Source organism: Lissotriton vulgaris, chromosome 3_1 (assembly GCF_964263255.1).
Source record: "Lissotriton vulgaris chromosome 3_1, aLisVul1.2, whole genome shotgun sequence".
NCBI classification, from domain to species: Eukaryota; Metazoa; Chordata; class Amphibia; order Caudata; family Salamandridae; genus Lissotriton; species Lissotriton vulgaris.
The window spans coordinates 869999899-870016965 of NC_141689.1; the positions used below are offsets into that span (position 1 = coordinate 869999899).

At 43.4% G+C, this 17067-nt stretch overlaps 1 protein-coding gene across 1 annotated transcript in view; it reads right to left on the bottom strand.

Moving 5' to 3' along the window:
• The window catches only part of AOPEP (aminopeptidase O (putative)), a 1575581-nt gene extending 1559338 nt beyond the window's left edge, over positions 1–16243 (bottom strand). The window contains exon 1 of the mRNA XM_086961188.1: positions 16158–16243. The gene's annotated coding sequence lies outside the window, so the exon portion shown is untranslated. The remainder of the gene's footprint in view (positions 1–16157) is intronic.
• Positions 16244–17067: the final 824 nt, after the last annotated feature.

The window sequence follows — 17067 nt, forward strand, 5'->3', positions numbered from 1 at the left end:
TCGAACTGCCTTCCAGCTCATTTAATAAACATTCTGTTGCCAAGCTACGAAGCCAAATCTTATCTAAGCTCTGTCGCTCGCACATTTTGTCACTCTGTTCTTCGCACTAACACACATAGCACTTACCATTGTGTGTCCACTTCTTTTCAGCATTCCTCAATTCTCAAAGCAAGGACATCTTTCAATCCCAGAAGGCACCTCTCATCTATATCCCGTCCATATCCCACCTCCTACTTCCTACCTTTTTCCCATTGGTAGGATAGAATCTGCAACGCAATCCAATGCTGCCATCTAGTGACCAAGTTAAGGATTTACCTTTCATGTGGAATTTTTGCAGTGTGTTACTTCTGTGATACACACACACAATTTTTTTAATCAACTGTATTCACTCCTACATTTGAAAAATATTGCTTTATCTTCTGTGCACAACAAGGCATTATCTTCTCATTCTCCGCTCTTTTGCAGAAGTAGGGAATTTTCAGATTATTTGTTTTTCTCTTTCTCTCTCTTTTCTTCTTCTTTCTCTGTTCTCATTTTTTTTCTTCTTCTTAACCCTTTTTTATTCCACAGGTACTCTATTAACATGCAGAGTGTTACTGCACTAGCGCCTTTTTTACAAGAACCAGGACATCCACCACTAGAGTGGAAGTTGTGGTTTAGATCTTTTAAAGCGTACTTAGGGGCTATTGATGGTCAAAGATTCAGACCGGAGAGGAAAAAGAATCTCATGTATTACCACCTAGGGGGTCGAAGGGCAAAATGTTATTTGACCGTCTTCCCCTGTATGATCCACCTGAAGGTGAAGACCCCGACGAGTTTGAACAAGCTGTATCACAATTGGATAAGTACTTTACCAAAACAAAGAACATCGTTGTGCATAGATACACGGTTTTTACAAGAATTCAGAAACCTGATGAAAGCATAGACACTTTTATTACAGCTTTAAAAGTTTTAGCTTCAAAATGTGAGTTTGATCATTTTACCTCTCAACTGGTGAGAGATCAACTTGTTGCACGTTGCTACTGTAAAAAGATACAAAAGAGAATACTTACCTGCAAAGATCCTACTCTAGATAAAGCAGTTGATATTGCTAAACGTATCGAAAGTTCAATGGAGGATGCTAAACAGCTTGAATCTGCCCTATCTAACTCTACCATTTCAGGTGCTGTCTCCTCCAAGCATCCAGGTCCTACCAACAAGCTCCCCACTCACATACGCGACAATGCTACTCGTGACTATCAGAAGACCAAACATGCCTAGAGGTGGAAGAAACTTTATGCCAAATAGACAAACCAATTCTAGAACCTTTTGCTATAGGTGCGGTTCATCCCTACATGTTTCTTCCTTCAAAAACTGTCCAGCTATTAACCAGCAGTGTGGTCAATTTGCAAAAATGTGTATGAGTGGTAGAAGAAAAAGTGTGAGGTGTGTCCTTAATGAATTTGATGAATTATATGATGACGATGTCACAAGTCAGGAATATGTGGTAGTGGTCAAACATTGTACTGATAAGCAGAATATGATGCATGTCCCTGACCCTGAAGTTGATGTTCTTATTGAAAAAAATCACATTCAACTTCTTGTTGATAGATGGGCACGCATCACTATTGTTTCCCAAGATAAGTATTTCAGATTTTGGGCTAAAAAGAGCTTGTTACCACCTGATGTACTTACTGTAGCCGTTGAGGGCAGCAGAATTGAATTGTTAGGTTATTTCTGGGCTAGCATTTGTGTTCTAGGAGTAGTTATCAAAGGTAAAGTATATGTGGCCAAAAGAGGAATCAATGTTCTTGGTCTTCTCTATCAGGCCGAGTTTGGCTTGACCATCAAACCTGGTATAGCTAATCCTGTCTTCCTTGACAAAGAGGCAAGTTGTCAGATCCCTATCAATCCCATGAAGGACATCAATTCACCGTCTAGTACTCATATGACCAATGTTTGGGAACACAAATTTAGCAAAATATTTTAGGACTGTCTTGGCAAGATAAAAAATGTCCAACCTTTCATTAGAGTTAAAGAAAATGCAAGCCCTGTCAAACACAGATAATGTAATGTCCTGTTAAGCATAAGAAGTGATCTTTCCAAACACTTACAAACTTTATGTGACCAAGGTATTACTGAGAAGGTCGAGTCCACTCTCTGGCCTTTGCCCATTGCTTTGGCCAAGAAGAGGTCTGGGGACTTAAGGATGTGTGTGGGCTTGAGGAGTCTTAATGAAGCCATCCGGGTTGATGGTTTTCCTCTCCCACGTATTGAAGATCTTATCGCCAAAGTAGGGTCCTCTTCACGGTTTACCAAACTGGATCTTAAGGCTGCCTACCACCAGGTCGAGCTACACCCTCAGTCCCGACATCTCACTGCTATTGTCACCCCAGGTGGTGTTTTTCAGTTTTGCCGGCTTCCTTTTGGTCTGACCTCGGCGGCTGCCATGTTTCTGAGACTCATGACAGAAATGTTTCATCACAACCCTCACGTGGTAGTTTTTCAGGATGATATACTCATCTTTACCAAGACTGAAGCTGAACATGACCCTGCTATTGATCAAGTTTTTAGTATTCTAGAGAGCAGAGGAGTTACTTTACAGAGAAGCAAGTGCACCTTTAAAGTAAAAGAGATTGAATATCTAGGTCACAATATCTCCGAAGAAGGCATTAAACCCAGACCAGGTCTAATCAAGAGTATTGTAGAGGCGCCCGCTCCTCAAAATAAAGACCAGCTTATGTCTTTCCTCGGCCTTTGTGAGTTTTATGCGAAATTCATGAAGGACTTCGCTAAAACCACAGAGTGTTTCAGAGTTCTGCTGAAGAAAGGAACTACTTACTCATGGTCTGAGGAGTGTGAGAAAGGTTTTCAGTCTATTAAGGACCACATTGTCAAAGCGCCTGCCCTACAAGCTTTTATTGAGGGAAGGCAAACTGTTGTCACAGTTGATGCCTGTGAGTACAGACTAGGTGCTGTCTTGTCGCAGAATTCTGAAGGAAGAGAGCACACAGTTTCTCTTCCAGGACGCTTTGTCCAGTCGAGCGAAAATATTCTGTCATTGAAAAAGAGCTCTTAGCCTGCGTCTGGAGTGTCGAGAAATTCAAGCTATACTTATGGGGCAGATCATTTATCCCTAAGACTGTCCATCGCCCTTTGGTCGACATCTTATCTAGAAAAAATGCCAAATGTACCAGTGCTCGTTTAGCAAGTTTGTCTGCCAAACTTTTAGAATATACATTCAGCGTAGAGTATATTCCCGGTAGAAAGAACACTGTTTATCTAGACTTCCTATCCCTGATACTGAGAAGCTAGAATGGGAGACTGAAATAGAGGAGTGTTTTGTGGCTCATATCAGTCAAGACTGTTTATCTTTTGAAGAAGATGACTGGGTAACAGAGGTTGATAAAGATATTATACTCAAAGAAGTTGTTTCTTTAATCAAGAAAGGCTGGGCCAAAGAAAAATGTCTTACTCCTGAACTACAGATGTTCTAGAAGGTCAGTGATGAGCTTTCAGTGGAGGGTGGAAAAGAGGTTAGAGGCAACAAACTGGTTCCTCCCATATGTTATCGAGAAGAAATTGTCTTAGCTGCACACTCAGGTCATCTTGGTGCCACTATCACCAAGAGGAAAGTTAGAACAGATTTCTTGTGGGCCAGAATGGATACTCAGATTGTTACCTGTTATACTCAAACTAACTGAAAAATTTGTCAATAGCCAACTGACCAACTTTTTGGAAAATAACAACATTCTCCATCCCAATCAGTCAGGATTCCGGTCAGAACATTCTACCGAGTCAGCACTGCTTTTCACCGCAGAGTCCTTACGGGCAGCAATGGATCAAGGAAAGAAGGCTGTCCTTATCCTACTTGACCTGTCGGCAGCCTTCGATACGGTCTCACATAACATCTTAGTGGACCGGTTGGCTGCCGCAGGGGTAGGAGGACAGGTCTTGGCATGGTGTAGGAATTTCCTTACCAATCGACGCCAAGTTACAGTGTTAGGTCCATACCAATCTGAGGCTAAAGACGTCAGCTTGGGGGTTCCCCAGGGCCCTGTCCTTTTTAACCTTTATATGGTACCCCTTATGAAACTGATCGCGTCATTCCAGATCAGTTCCATTTCATACGCTGACAACACTCAACTCATACTGGTGTTGGATAGGGAACGGCCTGGTGCCGAAGAAGACCTAAAGGAATGTCTTGCAGCTACTTTTAAATGGATGACTACTAACCATTTAAAATGTAACGCCGGAAAAACTGAAATCTTACCAATAGGGAATCATAATCTCTTCTTCCCAAATCTGTGCTGGCCGGCGGAAGCAGAAGCTCCCCCCAATACAGTCACTTCTGCCCGCAATTTGGGCATTAAATTTGACAATCAGCTATCTTTTAAGCCCCAGGCTGTGGCAGTAGCAGGCATGTGCTTTCAGATCATAAGAGCACTGAGGAAGTTTTTCGATCTACTTCCATTATCAGCGAGGAAAACTGTCGCAGTTGCCTTAATAAGTTCTAGGCTGGACTATTGTAATGGACTATACGTTGGAGCTAATAAAACTGTTCTCCACAGATTACAAATGGTCCAAAATGCGGCAGCCCGCCTTGTACTGCGTTGGCCTCGTAAATCGTCAGCCTCAGCAGCGCTTAACACACTTCATTGGCTTCCAATAGGTAAAAGAATTTTGTTTAAACTTCTTTTAATTACCTTTAGGGCATTTCACCAACGAGGCCCAAGTTATATACACAGTGGGTTTAAAAGATACCACCCTATGCGCTGCTTGAGGTCTGCCAACCAGAACCTGCTCACTCTTCCTCGTTTTAAGCTGGCGACTAAAGGTGCAAGTCCCTTTTTGTATTGGGGACCAAGGCTTGGAATAAGCTTCCCCTTCTTTTACGCTCTTTTTCTCAAGAAGCCCCTTTTAGGAAGGCATTAAAAACCTGGATTTTCTCTCTGCCCGACGCCACATGTAGGACGCTGGTGTAATTGTGGTGTAGAATGAAGGACTTCCCTTTCTCTTCCAACTCCTCCATCTGAGTTGTGTGAGCGCCAAGATACTCCTTGGAGTGAAAGTTGCGCGTTAGAAATGTCCCTTACATTACATTACATTACATGACTTAGCAAGACAATATTCACGCTGCAATGCCAGTGATAAAGTTCTAGTCCTTGAAGATGTAACTGAATCTTCAGTTCCCCCTCCTGAAAGGGCTTGGCAAAGGTTGGCTATGGATTTTTGGGACCCTTCCATGTTCTTCCTTCCAACTCAAAATATTTTCTAGTTCTCACAGATCATCTGTCCAGATGGGTTGAGGTTGAGCCCATTAATACACCTAACTCTAAGAGTGTTATCAACTGTCTTAATACAATTTTTCTCAGGGAAGTTTATCCTGAGGAAATCCTTACTGACAACGGTGAGCAGTTTGTTTCAGAGGAAATGAATTCTTTTCTACGTTCCTGTGGCATTAAGCACACTAGAACTCCGCTTTACCATCCACACAGTAATGGTTTAGGTTTTATTGTTGACTGTTCAATTATTTAAAATAATTACAGTAAAAAAAAAAGAAGCTAAAATTTAAGCCCATCCCCCCTTTCTCGCCCACCCCTGCGGCCCCCCTCCCCCGCCGAACTGCGAGTCTTTAGAGCCCTGTTTCTGACAGTCACATCCTGTGTTGCAAAGTCCCTTTTGCCGTGAACTCCGGGAACTTAATTGTGTTTCGGCAATGGTTCAATCGGGTTGGCTCTTCATTGCCCATAAATTATTACTGAAGCACCTTGTTTGCCTGTTATCAGTCTCTGTGTTTTACGTGCTTATGGTAAAGCGCTTGCGTCTAAGGCCAGTCTAATTGGTGGGTAAATTTTGCCGCTCTTGCGAGGAAGTGGGTTATTGTTTCCGAGAAGCACCAATCTGATGCCTTCCTGCATGTTCTGATGCCAAGGTCTCTTAAGATGGGGCAGAGCATCCTTTGTCGTTCACTGGTTAGTTTGGGGCAGCAACATAGTAAGTGGAGCCAGGATTCCTTTTGGTAGTTGCATAGGCGGCAAAAGGTAGCACCATCTGCACGTGCCCATTCTGGATTGAAGTCCGCAGTTCTTAGGGCCACTAGTCTCATAAAAATGATTTTCCTGCAGGCCTGGGCCCCTAGTGCTTCACTTAGGTATGGTTGAGCTTTCCCCATAATGTAAGATTCATTCAATGCCTTGGTGAGGGTGTTATGGCGAAGTGCGATTAGATCCAGTTCGTACGATATGGAGCAGACCTGCCGTCTCATGATGTTTGACCAGGTCTTGTGCTGGATGTCTGTTAGGTGCAGGCTTTGTGGTTCAATGTTGAGGGTCTCTATTGCTGTGCCCAGCTTGATGTACCAGGGGGAGTCCTCTTCTCTGAAGATTGTTACCAAGTGATGTTTAAGAGAGTCATAGGGTGCTTTCATGACTCTGATATAATACTTAATTAGGTCCCCCTGGAGGGCCATTTCGGGTCTGCTGAATCCTAATTTCAGCCATAGCCTGATGTTCCTTGCATACCTGGGTGTTTGCAGCACGATTTTATGGGCTTTGACCTGCGCTGCTGATATGAGTTTATCTAAATCTCCTGGGAATGCCAAATGACCATAGTTGATGGCCGGGATTAGTTTTGCCTTGAGGACCTTCAGCATGGGCTCCGCTGTGGGGCTGGTCAAGCGTTGGCTTAGGCGTCTCATTGATAGGATTACACTCTTGGTTTTGGCAATTAGATGTTTTGTATGAGTTGCAGATGTTGCCCTCTCATGTAGCCAAACCCCAAGACTAAATATAGGCCATCGTGGTGTCAATTTGGAGATCTCCCAAGGACCAGCGTGCATGTTTTTTGTGAGGATATCTGCCGAATACCATTATCTTTGTTTTGCTCTGGTTAACTATCAAGTGATTTTCCTTATTGTACTTCCCCAGCTCTTTTAATGCTCTTTGGAGGCCCACCCTTGTGTGATCCATCACTACAGTGTTGTCTGCGTACTGAAAAATTGCCAGTCTTGCCTTACCCAGTTTAGGTGGAACTAGACTTGCCTCTTTCAAAGCTCCCCCAATATCGGCTGTATAGAGATTGAATAATAGGGGGGCCAGGACGCAGCCCTGCTTCAGTCCGTTGTTGGTTTCCACTCTTGCAGATAACGCTGTGGGGCTTATCTTGACTTGTACCCAGGTCCCCTCATAAAGGGATATAATGGCTTTCAGTAGCTTTGATGGAACTCCCCAGCATGACAGTTTTCCCCAGAGTTTGCCTTCATCCACTCTACCAAAACAGTGCTGTAGTCGATAAAACAGCAAAACAGTGGCAGATGCCTGTCTTTCACAGCTCGTTTTGAAAGATAGGCCAGGGCCATGATGTTATCTGTGGTTGCACTGTTAGCCCTGAAGCCGGTCTGATAGAATGGTAGTATTTTGTTGTTATTAGCCCAGTTCTCTTATTCTCTCAATAGTAATTTGGCATACGCTTTGGCTTCAACGTCCAGCAAGGTCACTAACCTGTAGTTGGCAGGGTTGGAGTGGTCACCTTTCTTGTGAATAGGAAAAATAATTGAACCTTTCCATGTTTGCGGGATTGCTGCTGTTGAGTATGCAAAATTGTATAGAGGGGTGAGGATTGAGGTGAAGAATGGTTGAGCTGTTTTGAATGCCAGGGCTGGAATACCATTTGGGCCTGGCCCCCCATCATTCCTCATATTCTTTATCTCCCTTGTTATTTCAGTTTCTGTGAAGCCTTTGCCCTCAGACGTCGTTCATCCGTGTGCTCGGGGAGAGTGTCTATGTCGGTACTTATTTCCCAGGTGTTCTCAAGAGGGGCTTGCTCTGAAGTTGGTGTTCCTTTGGTATATAAGCCCCTTACATACACTTCCCATTCATTGCTTGCAATGTTGTTCGCCTTGCCTCTGGGCTGAGAGCTTAGGTTGTTTATATACCTCCATAATTTGGCGTTGTTCTTTTCCTTTAGCAAAGCAAATACTGTAAGCCATTTCTGTTCCATTTCTTTCCTCTTGTGCTCACCTACTTCCCTGCTGTAGGCGGCTCTCAGTGCGCTTATGGAGGCCCTCTCTTCCAATGAGCCTCTGTTTTCCCTTTTTCACAGTAATGGCAAGGCAGAGAGATTCAATAGAGTGGTGGTGGAGTGTGTGCAAACAGCCTTCAGATCAAAATCTTGTTTTTCAAGCTGTTAAAGATTTAATTTGGTCATACCACACTTCGCCTCATGTCACTACTAATTTCAGCCCATTCAAACTTATGAGAGGGAGAAAAGCTTCATCACAATTTTAATTTTTCTGGATGGTGAAATGGTCCCATCAAAATTGTGACATGAGGTGAATGTGGGAGTCTGCCAACAAAAAATGTACTGAGGCATGTTCTAAAATTGTAAGATTCCCATCAGCAAAGTACCCCATAGACTCCGTATTGGAGACTGGGATAGAATCAAGAACCATGTTTCTGAAAGAAAAGGACTTTCTACATTGTTCGATTCACAGCAAATTGTAGATATTCGTAAAAATGCTGTCAAATTATCAAATGGAAACTGGTGAAGACTTCTCGTGTCGCCAAAGATCCGTGTATTCCACCTGAAACTGTTAAGGTTAACAACAAAGTTTTGGGTAAGGAGGAGCACCAGAGTTCATGCCAGACCACGATGTTTACAAGATTATGTTTAGTCCGTGTTTATTTACTAAGTTCATAAAAAAACCTTGTACACATTTACTGTTTGTTCTTTTGCTTCTTTTTCCTTTCTGTATCCTTTCCTGGTTTATCTTGTCTTGTTGAGTTACTCAGTTGTGAAGGGGGGAGGTGTGGTGATGTGTTTCTGGCAGAGCCTCAGGAGTATTCCGTGATGGGACCTTGAGTGTTGGGAAGCATCCTGCTCTGAGTGTTCCTTCAGTGGCAGTTGCTGTCTGTGTGCCTTGGCTGTGCCAGCTGGGTCGGCTCTCTGTTCCCTGCAATAAATACTACTTTTGGAAACTACTACAGTGCCAGCCACAGTTCATTTCACATCACCCCGCCCCCAATATGCAGTTCAGAAAGTCAGGTAAAAGACTAAATCTACGGGTGCCAGTAAAACAATATTGCCTCACGGAGGTATTTCATCTAGGCTAACTCGACTGAGCTAGAAGGGAGTCCAGGGCGGTCCCTCATCTGGCACAGTTTCAGTCTGCAGCGTCTCAGGCAACAAATAGGTTTCGGGGTTAAGAGTATCTATAGTGCTGTCATCCTGTACCACAATGTGACCAGTGCCCCTTCATACTAATCTGGGACCACCTCCGGAACGGTGGCGCCTGCGGCCACACTGCCCACTAAGAGTATAAAACAGATCTACCTCATTCAGGGTGCGCATTGGACGGGCATCTGGCATGTCTAACCAGGACCAAACATCCTCAGGTCATTCAAAAAATTGAGATATAACTGCTAAGATGACATGGAGATAAGTGGGGTAAATAAGCATATATCGGAGGCCCAGGGCACGGAGCTTCCTCTTCACCTCTAGGCATGACTGGTGCCTCTCCTTAACTCTGTGCATAACCAGGGTATAATGCAATAGAACAACGGTCAAAGCTCGGAACAGGCGCCCCATAGCTGCCTTCAGGATGGCGTTCCTGTCTCTGTAGTTCAAAACCCTGGAAATTAAGGCACGAGGCGGAGCCCCAGGAGGAGGAGCAGGCATCAAGGCCCTATGAACCCTTTTGATGACAAAGAAGTCAGACAACTCTTTGGAAGAAAGAAAGGGCCTCACACAGTGCTCCAGGAAGCACTCTGCCAACTGCCCCTCAGCACGCTCAGGAAATCCCAGCAGGCACACATTGTTCCACAGGGACCTGCCCTCCGCAACTTCGACTTGATCCCCTAGAGTGGTATACACAACCTGAAGCTGAGACACCTGCTGCTTGAGCTGTCGTACCCCGGACTGCAAGGTAGAAATATTGAATCCCACCATCTACACCTTGTTAACTACCTTGCAAAGATCTGCCCGCAGGAGGTTCACTACGATTTATTACCCTCACAATTTGTCCCTCCAAGGCAACCTTGAGCCCTGATTCGCCTCCAATGGTGCAGCCAAAGAAGGCTCCCCCTACTGCACTGGAGAGCACTCTAGAGGGTGCGAAGGCTCCCAAGAAGCAGGTTTGGGTGCGCATGATTGTAGTAGGAAAAGTTTGTTTGTATCGCCATCTCCAGTGGACCAAGTGGCACAAGTAAACCTCCCAGGGACAGACACGTTGAGGGAGGGAAAAAAGGGTTGGTGAAATTCTGTACAGTGAAGGCCCAGGGCATCATAAGAAGACCAGCCACCGCGAGGACAGGAGGAGCCCAAGGAATGTCACATGCCCCAGGCAGATTCGAGCCACCCCTGCCACCAGTCAAAAGTGCCCATATTGTGCAGCCGCCTTTAAACCCCTGGGTCCCCCACTCCAGGCACCCAAGGGGAAAACTCACTGAGCTATCAATGTTCTAAGAGCATGGGCATCAGCACCTGCTGCCACTCCAGCACCAAACATATGCGGCTCAGGCATTGATCTCCAGTGCCCAAGAGTGTCGGGGTAGCCACTTCCAAGGGCAATGCCTGCAAACCCAGGATTCAGGAAAGCCCCTCGCAGTTGTGTACCCCTCCAGGTGTGCCGCACAGGGCACGTGTCTGACTCTTCCAGCCACTCAACAAATGTGTCCCCAGCACACACGGGACCCCATCGAGGGAAGCACAGTCAGTCCAAAAGGAAAACCAAAGGGGATGATGGACGGAGCGTTGACAATACAAACACTCACCCCCAGTCAACTGATCTGGGTTTAATCCATTACCGTTCTTTAGCTCACTCCGCCACCCCAGTTCAGACATGGCCATATGCAAATCTGTCTGACCCTGTGCCTCATGGGAACAGTCCAGCCTGAACTGCCAAGCCATGTCTTCCCTGGACCGGAATCAAGCTTCCCAGGACCGGTTTCTGGCATTACAGCCTTCTTCAGCCGGGCTTGCTTGAATCCAGTGGCAAAGTGAGCAAGTCCAAAAGGAGCCTCAGGGACTAGAACCCCAGCATTCTTGTATCATTCTGACCAATTTGTTTCTAAGGCCTAACATGAGTTGATTACTTGTGGTGTCCTCTGCGTTATTCCTGTATAATCTCATCTTTCATGTTCAGTTACTTGTTTTGACAGACTCTTACATGTGGAGGTCAAAACGCATACATACACTTGAGTGGGAATTTAAACTACAATGTATTCAAACCACCATCTTTCATGACTTCTCTCTCACGTAACTAGCAATGGACTGGCAGTGCCACTACGCCTATCAGCTTTCTACACACATCGGCGGGTAGGAAAATACCCTTCTTTTGTTATTCAATAGTGCCTTGATATGGATCTGAGATAGACCAAGTCATGTGTCAGGTATACCTTCCATTTGCCTCATATTTATTTACTATGCGGCCATTTGAGACAGTAACTGCTTATTTGGACTGGTAGGTCACTGAAGTGCTTCCTGCAGAAAGGTATGTTGAGCCTGCAGAAACCACTCTCCATTTTTGGCTAGTTATATGTGTGCTGCAAAGATTCTTCTAGAGAGTAGAACAGCGAGCAGTTTAGACATTGCACAGTGCAATTTATAAAGCACATAATATTGAACTAAACACCTCAGGATGGGCGGTGTGGGGTTTGCTCTGTCCTAGAAGCTGAGGGGTAGAAACTCATACAGGGCAGCTGTGGGGCCATGTTTTCACAACTCAGTGAACAAGTATATAAAAAGACAATGCATTTATTGTTAGTTGTGATTGTGATGGCTTCTTCGGAATGTTACTATTCGTTTGATGAGTTAATGTACAAATATTTCAAGAGACACTGGACTAGTTGAGTTACTGAAGGTCCATAATATTATTTTACATTTCAACTAAACAAAAGCATCAATGATTACAAAAGAACTAACAAGCATTGGTAAAGCCAATAGGTCTCGCCTTTGAGACTATTGCCTCTGATTTTTCTTTTTGTTCCTGTGGAGTGGAATTATTTGGCATGAAGTGTAATTTTGTGGGGAGGTGCAGGCTTATGTGGTGTGGGGTAGGATCGTGTGTGGTGGAATTAAGTGCTATGGACTGAAATTGTGTTGAGTGTAATTGTGTGGTGTGGAAGTCTTGCTTGAAGTGGAATTATGTGGAGTGGAATTTTGTGGAGTACAATTATGTTCTATGGTGCGTAGTGAAATTACGTGAAATAAAAGTATGTGGCGTGGACTGTAATTATGTGGAGTGGTATGGTTTGGAATGATGTGTTGTGGGGATGTATTATGTTTTGTAGGGTAGAATTATGCAGTGTGGGGTGGAATTTCATGGTGTGTAGTGGAATTATGTGGTGTGTGTCATGGAATTGTGTTGTGTTGAATTGTGTGGCGTTGAATTGCGTAGCATAGATTTGTGTTGCATTGAGTGGAATTTTGTGGAGTGGAATTGTGATGTGTTGAGTTAAATTGTGTGGCGTTGAGTGGAAATATGTGGCATGGAGCATAGTTGAATTTTGTGGAGGGAAATTATGTGTTGTGGAGTGGAACTATGTGGAGTGTATTTGTGTGGTGTGTTGCTATGTGGCATGGAGTGGATTTATGTGGAGTGCAATTATGTGGTATGGAGTAGAGTGTAATTATATGGAGTTAAATTATGTGGTATGGTATTATGTTGAGTAAAATAATTGCGTGGTGTGGAATCGTGTGACGGTGACTTGAGTGGCGTTGATGGAATTATGTGATATGTTGTGGGGTGTAATGATGTGCAGTGTAATTATGTGGCATGATGCAGAGGTGAACTTTGTGGAGTATAATTATGCGTTTAGGAGCTGAGTGCATATATGTGGAGCTTAATTAAGTGGTGTTTAGTACAATTATGTGGAGTGCAATTATGTGGAGTGGAATAAATCTGGTGTTGAATTGTGTTGTGTGGAGTGTAATTATGTGGACTGGAGTGGAATTATGTTGCATGGAGTGGTATTATGTGGCAAGGAGAGGAGAAAAAATATGTGGAGTTGAATTTGTTGGATTATAATTATGTGGCAAGGAGTAGAATGATGTGGAGTGGAACTGTGTGGAGTTGAATTTTGTGGTGTGGAATTGTGAGATGCTGAAATGTGTTGTGTGTAGTGGAATTATGTGGTGTGGATTTGTGTGTTGTGGAATTGTGTGGCACTTAATTGTGTGGCATGTTGAATTATGTGGAGTGTAATTATGTGGCATGGAGTGGGGTTGAATGTGTAGTAGCATCATGTCGCATGGAGTGAAATTATGTGGAGTGGACAGGGTGGTGGGTGGGAGTAGAAGAAAGAGGGACTGGGTAGGAGGGGATGGATTCAAATGCAAGCTTCCCAGTGACAAAATGAATACCGTCAGCAATGTAAACATGCTTTATCTGCCATCTGATATCTGCAAGCAAGCCAGGAGAGAAGATGTGACATTACAGCCACCGCTGCCTACTTTGGAGCTGGTTCAAGTCATGGCGCCGGCTCAACATCCTGCGACTCTGGGCAAATCACTTAATCTTCCCCTGTCTACACAAAAGGAAGTTATCAAACAATTTACTCTTTCTTTTACTCCCAGGCAGCAGAGCCTGTTTGGCCAATATCAAAGCACTAAAATATGTATTTGAGATTTTTGTGTCGCAAGAGCTTGCCTGTTGCTTTTGTTATAGTTTTCATCTGGTTCCATAGAAAAACCTTAAGATTATAAAAATAAATTGAACATGTCATACATTCATTTGTGGTAATATTTCTCCATAAACCTTTCAAGCAGATGTAAACATTAACTGTTTTAAAGAAAATTGTCATCTTGCTTCCCTGTTATAAGTCCTCGAAGACAGAGCTTCTCAGTGCAAACATATATAATGTCAACATTTGTAGTGGGAAGCTCTGACTTTGGAGACTTCAAACACAGAAGCAAGATCTGCAGTCCGATATCTGCAAGCAAACCAGGGTAGCGGATATGACATAACGGCCAAAGCGATCAGCTTTGCAGCTGAGTAACCAGCTTTGAGTCTCAGCGCCGGCTCAATATCCTGTGACTCTGGGCAAATCATTTAATCCTCCTGTGCCTTTACAAAATTAATGTGTCCTTGTGTAAAGCACTCCAACACCTTCAGGTCGAGTACATGCTATAGAAAAGCTGCAACAAAAACAAAAGTCAGAGGACCGGACAAAGGCACCTGGCCTACCAGCTCATCAATTGTGCTGGGTGGAGGCACAGCAATGTGAGGGAGGGAGGGGGAAACAAGCAAAACACAGATAATGGGATGGAGCAGATGACAGAGCCAGCTACGAAAGATGCAATCTACAGAGTGGTTCAACAAAAAGAAAAAAAAAGCTCCCAAAAGCACGAGCAGTAGAAGGACACAAGTACTAGGGTCATGCTCCTGGGGACGGTCACACAGTGGCGACTCTTCCTCAATGGCAGAGGAGCGTCGCCTCACTACCTACCATAAAGCCAGCAAATGTACAATAAAACGATATTCTTGCATCGTTTTATTTTACATTTGCCAGCTCTTAGCCAGCGGTGTTGGGAGGGGTGAGGCCGAAGCATTAGAGGGGGGAGTGCACTGCACTCCCCTCCCTAAGTGCTCATGTGTGTTTGGCCGGCCGTCTCAGGCCGACCAAAACACACATGCACACTTAATTTATTTCCAGCCCAGCTGCGTTGAGCAGCCGGGCTGCAGAAACCCCACAGACTCCATGTTCTGAGCAGTGCGTCTTTCATGCCTGCTCAGAACAAAACAGGGAGTATATCGCAAGGTCTGCTGGCACTCAGGAAAAAGAGGAGATGCGGCGCAACAAGATGCGACGCTGGAGGCGGCCGGCGGCAAAAGGCAAGTAGTTTTTTAAAATATTTTATCCCCCATGCACAACGCCTCCCATGTGACCCCCACCATCCTTTGTTTATGGCGGCCGCCGCTGCGGTCACATGCAAGAAGAGGGAAGTGCTGATGGCAGGCCTGACTAGCTGGAAGCAAGTAATTGAAAGTGGCTTTGAAGCCATCCAATGGTAAGTGATGGGTCTCGTCCAAGTCCACTCACAGGAAAAATGTCTCTCAAAGAGACTACGCAGGAGCTAAAAAAGGGTCAACGCGTATTTTGTGACTACTACAAGCTAAGGTGTCACTTCATATGAGCTTGAGTTTTATCACAATGAATGCTAAATAGGGAACTGACAAGCCAAATGTCATAACAAAAAGGAAACAAAATACCAACATTGTTAGAAAAGAACAGAAGAACAAGCTAAAGACAAAAGAAACAAAAGAAAAAAGTATAAACGGCAAATAAAGACATTAGTGACAATATATCATCCTATCTTTTAATTAGACCCATCAATCCAAAATGTATTCCAAATGTTATTTAAGATAGATTAGATCAATATGAATCCTCCTGTAATAATAGAGAAAAAAATGATCATAGTCAGAGTAAACACTGACAACTGTTACTGCTGGAGAGAAGCCTGAGGTCACATTTAAGCGAGGTAAGTCATTTAAAAATATTTTGTGCAAGAGTGACACTATTAAGTATTCAAAAATCAATTAGACAGACTATTATTATTGATTTGACAGTTTTTTCTAAGTGCAGTAATTGCATATGCATAAAGACTAAAAACATTGAATTTAAAGTACTATTTTGAGAAACAATAAGATATGTGCTTGCTTTTACTTCAGTGCTTTAAAATGTTTTTTTCTTTTACTTTTATTAAACAATATTTAACATACAAACGTTTGCAAAGCCAACAGCTCGGTTCTCGCATATAAAGAAAATACCTCATAGTTTTGATACTGCGTGTTCATTTACTTTCTAACTCCTGACATACTTCTCATCCATAATGCTCGTCTACTGCGCTATTTTCCTCCTGTGTTATTAATAACGTGCAGTCAATCCCTGTACCCAAATAAAAGGGCTGAAGCACGACTATATGGTGCCCAATTCGATAAAATGCAATTCAATAAAATGTAAGTGATCTTTAGGAAAGTTCCACGTTTGCACTCGTAAGACAATTAGGTTTTAAATGAGTTGGAACAATGTTTTCCTCTAAACAACATTCGCAATTGTTATAAAATGTTACAATGCGGCTCCCACGCGGGTAGATAAGTACAATACACTGGTGCATAAACTGCAGAAAAAAACGCAATTGAAAGAAGCTGGGCAGGACACGACTACACTATTCAGTACCTTTAGTAGACTCCCGGGCACAGCTCAAGCGTTCCGCTGACGTAAAAATGTGTGACGTTTGCCTTCTGTGGAGTCGAGGGGTTTCCTCCACTCCAAGATGGCTTCAATTTAGACTTCTGTTCCCATTCCAGAGTTTCCCGTGTGAACTATAGAAACTGAAGAAGGGTAGTAAACCGAAAAAAACATGGCGGCCATATTGAATTTGTATTTTTGTGTCATATAATTGTGAAGTCTGTTATTATTTAAACAAGGAAACGGCGAGTATTATGTGTTAGGATATTTCTAAAAGGACGACTAATATCGGGATCTCCCGTCTAAATCGAGTCTGTTGGTATGCATGTAAGCTATAGCTGCCAAGTTTTCAGCATAGATAGGAGTGACACTTCAATTTTTTCATTGCGTCTGTGAGTGACATTTGAGTCTTTATGCGTGACACTCTATCAAGAGTGGCTAGCAAGAAATTGTGTATGGACAACACCGCAAATCTTTTACTGTCTTTCAATTACTTTCCTTGTTTTCAAGGACAAAATAAGGGAGGGCATACACCTTAAAAACTGTATTCATTTGCAATGAATTTGCTTTGAACCACCAAGTCCAAGCGGAAAGAAGCGTTACACAAACTTGTTCTGATAAGAAGATAGAAAAATATTATACAAGTACCAAAATGTAATTTCTAATGGCTGCTTATCCCTGAATAAAGTATTTTTATTATAAAAATTAAAAACAACGGGAAGCATGCTTGCTTAATTTTTCCGGTCTTACACACTAGAGCAGGAAAAAGAGTTAGAACCACTGAAAAATATGACTAAATACTTTAATTATACAAAATGCATGCGTGCAACACTTGGATTTCACAGTGGAAATCCTGAATTTACCAGCATTGCTTGCTCAGGTCGAGGGGTGGTCTTTG